This window comes from Electrophorus electricus, unplaced genomic scaffold (genome assembly GCF_041902795.1).
Source record: "Electrophorus electricus isolate QZ-2024a unplaced genomic scaffold, ASM4190279v1 Scaffold98, whole genome shotgun sequence".
NCBI classification, from domain to species: Eukaryota; Metazoa; Chordata; class Actinopteri; order Gymnotiformes; family Gymnotidae; genus Electrophorus; species Electrophorus electricus.
Genome location: NW_027658814.1, coordinates 168,024 through 172,509, shown reverse-complemented (window position 1 = coordinate 172,509; position 4,486 = coordinate 168,024).

Sequence of the window (4,486 nt, the reverse complement as noted above, 5' to 3'; positions counted from 1 at the left end):
CGGTATTTGTGTCTGCAGGCGGCCAAACTGTTAGGATTAGAAGCCGTACTTGCTCGGGAGGATATGGCTGCATAACCTCTGATGACAGCAATAAAGAGCATTAAAAATACTCTGACATTTTTCAGTCTAATCCCTGCCTATGTTGTCTGCAACACAGTCAATTATACCATGGATAGTAATTATATCTTTTTTTTTTTTTGTCTCACAAACATTCTGAATGTAACATTTCCTACAACTTTAAAAATACAATCACCATACTTGGCACCCACACTATTTTTTCCCTTCATGTCCACTTACATCTATGTGACTTAACAATCACAATTCATTTTTAGACAACCAATTTCCAACCTCTATATATATATCGCTCAGAATTCAACAGACACCTGACTCAAGTATTTTTATTTTAATTTCCTCCATGTTGTTTATAATAGGCCTACAGTAAGAAATCCTTTTAAAGGTGATCGCCATTTCTACCACTGTATACTGTTGAAGCATACAAGTTTTTATTCAGTGAGAGATATGTCATTTATGGGGATTAGGTACAGCGTGTTTTGTTCAGGACATTCACGACGATATATGTTCTAAATGGGATTGTAAAATAACTAGCTAGCTAGCCATGTATTTAGACAGAACCTGAATTGTGTTACATGGGGATTTTTATCCTATGTTTTTAAGGCTGCATTATGTACAGCCTAGCATAAATAAATACGCAAGAATGCAGAGCACAAATAGTCCATAGTTTATTTTCCCTTCTATATAAGCCCGCAGGTTCATAGGTGACTAGCTTTTATAATGTCATGTGTAATTTGAGCATAATGGTGGAAACTTCAAAGAACAATATGGAAAAAAAGGAGGGTTGTTTACATAATTGCCCTTGAAAAAGTTTATAAGAATTAAACTCTTGTGTACCCCTCAGACATTCTCCAGAGGGTCCCTCAAAAGCATGTTTATATTTAAGTTGCAATAAAGGACAGGACCAGCTATTCTCTTCAACTAATTCTGATATCAAGTGGAAACAAGTTGTCAGGTTCTGGTCCGCACCCAACCAGGAACGCACACACAGACACGTACACACATATCCGCACAAATCACCTACCACGACCACTGCTCGGTTCACAATCACACACTTATCAACCATCACGATCACCTGCTTCTAATTAACTCTCTCCCTATTTAAACCCCTCATGTACCATCCTCCAGTGTTTCCCATTTAGCATACTGTGGACTAAAGCTGAGCCTGTCTTCATGAGCTTCCCCACATCTGTGTTTTTAAAACTTTTTGGCAGTGCTTTGTGTGACTAATATCCTGCCTTTTTATCCCTCACCCATGTCTTGCTCAGGTGTCAATATGTCACATAACTAAATTAGTGTTCTATTATTTTCTTAGTTTGTACAAGAAGTACAAATATGTAGCTATCTAACATTTATAATGTGTATTGTTTCTTATTTTGTTAACATTAAAATGTAAAACCAAGTGAAAACATTTAAATGTAAAAACAGGTTTGACACTGCTTTGGATCTAGTGAAAATACTAGAAGCTGTCAACACCATGACCTGAGCAGTCTGCATTTAACACATAGAGAGAGAGAGACAGAGACGATGTACGACAACAACCAAAGGTATTCAGATCTTAAGGGAATCCTTTCACTTAGTCTTCAATTATGCACTCCATAGATGTCATGAGGGACAGCCTCACAAGAAAGGAGGCCTGGTGCATGGCATGCAGTGGTGCCTATCATGCGAACACAGAGAGAGACAGAGACAAGGTAGCAGACAACAACCAAACGTGTTCAACTGCTGTCAGGTCTTTCTCAGTAAACTTCAGAGAATGAAGTACAGGGCAAGCACTTGAACATGCACATGTTCTTCCCTGGATACAGACACTTTGCCTCAAAGACAGTTGCCTCACAGGTTTGTTCCAAAATGACTTCCCTTGTCCCTTATTCCCTTATGCAACAGGAATTGAAAAGAAAGGTGTGAGCAAGTACACCCTCCACTGACAAGCTCCTGTTGTTTGAGTGTGAATGGATTCTGTGACTTGAACAAGTCTGCTCCTTCTCTCATCCAATATAGAAATTGCTCACCGAACTACAATGAGTGAACAAGGTCTAATGAACTTGCTGTGAGAATGATCTCAGTAATTAACTCAAAAAGGATAGGCTCAGAAGTGATTTTTTTTTTTTTTAAGTAGGAAGGATTTTGATATTTCAAGCTTGCCAGCAGAACTAGCTAGCCTAACCTGGGATGACAGCCAATGCACAGCATCACAGCTGGGGGAAACGGATGTGAAATGTCAGTTTAATCGGCAAGGCTCAAGGCAACAGGGTCCTGTCCCTTGACTTAGGTTGATCTAGAGGTATTTCAAGAAACTTATCAAGCGCACTTTAGTGGCAAAGAACAATATTTTCACTTGAACAGGGACCACAGATTAAAAGTCTGATGCTCTACTGACTGAGCTATTCAGGAGAGAAGCAATATCAGAAACATTACAAGTGCAATGTACATGTATGCAAAGAAAATTGAGTTCATGTGTATCGCATTAAGATGTCAATCTGCCTATGGAACATAACACCTCTTACGAGGCTCGATTTTTGCTCTCAAGCTGCGATGGTTTTGTCATGTTGTCTAAGAGAAGAGGCTTTGGTCGGTGGAGTGAGTCTTTGATAACTAAGATTGTAACTAAGATTGAAACTGCTCACCGCACTACATCGAGTACACAAGGTGTAATGAACTTGCTATGAGAATGATCTCAGTAAGTAACTCAAAAAGGATAGGCTCATCATGATGCATTAGCTAACAATCGGCACTCATACACAAGTGTGAATGTTCAACATTCATTCAAGCATCTCGAGGTCACAGTCTGTAGTGTGTACAAAAGGAATCTAAAGAAAAGGTTTGAGCAAGTGCATCCTCCACTGATAAGAGATATAACTTTAGACTCCAATTGTAACATTAGAAAAAAGATGTACATACAGTCCATTTGTTTAAAATGTTCTTTGATGTGAAGCTCATATTATTTTGCCCCCACTTACGCAGAACTTGATTGTTGGAAGAATACAACAGGGGAACTTTCAGTTGTACTTCACATCACTGACACTGTGTAGACTTTAACTAATGTACAGTTGTGTAGCTTTAGAGTTGTGTACAATTGGAGCAAGTGACCTAAGCAACATGTATTGCATACACAGTTTGCCTTAACAAACCTATCACTTCATCATGGTCAGAATATTTGTTATAGATACATGTAATGCTTCAGCATTGCTACTAGTTCTAATACACTCAAACTAGTGCACCAGAGTGGGTGATGGTAATGGTACTGTTAGAAGCAAACCTATATGACTGGGGTTGGGCTTCCACACACTGTCCCTTTCTCCCAATTCACAGAGCGGAAACGACTCGTTTTCAGCCTGTTTTTTTTTTTTTTTTACACAACCAATTTCCAACCTCTATAGATATCGCTTGGAATTCAACAGGCACCTGTTGCTACTGCACCTTTAAGACGGATGTAAGATAAATGAGCTCCTTTATGATTGACTGCCCTGTATTGTGCTTCATTCAAAAGGTACTCAGAGCTGAAATGCCTGAGAAAGGCAATTTAAGTGGGTGTGCTAAACCTCTATAGGCTGAATAGGCAGAGATAGGTCAATAAAGTGTTCTTGTGACATTAGAAATACAAATTTCAAAAGGGGCATTTTTGGCAGCTTAACTGACATAGTTAAGAATTTTAACATTTAAAATATATATATTAAAAGGAGAATGTTACTTATTTCACTCTGACTGTAAAACAGTGCATATTTTGTTAAATGGGATTTCCATCCCATGTTTTTAAGGCTGCCTTATGTATAAATAAATATGCAAGAATGCAGAGCATGAATAGGTCAGTCTTCCATTCTGTATCACACACCTACCCTTGATAACACCGTGGTAACTGGAAAAAAAAACAACCCTTTTTACTCAGTTGTCAGTACTTCCAATAGACTTCACGCTAATCTCATAGAAGTCCACCCCTTTCCGTGTCCTCCGGAAACAGCACTTCCGTTGTGTTGTGACAGGATTTGTTCCTGAAGTTGTATGCGTTTTCTAAATTTGCACCACATTTCTAAAGTGTGTTACCACTTTGATGAATATGCTTTGTGTATTTGCAGCACGATGGGTTTTCCAGGACACCGTAATTTATGCATGTTTAATTCCATCTTTTATTAACGTACTAAGCCCAACTCTATAGGCTAATATTTCTAAAACCGAGATAACCATAGAAACGTCTTCATCTGTGCTTGATACTTTCACGGAAAAACGGAACTGCTGCTTGTCAAGCTTGTTTCATCAGGTTTTATATCATCGTCATGACGTGTTTGAATTGATCCCAGGCATATGCAGTCCTCATCAAAATCCATGCATGTCCTAGGCTGTGAGTAATGTTATGTGAGCATGTCCTAGGCTGTGAGCTATGTTCTCTCTCTGGTCACAGTTGGCAAATAAATTGTGC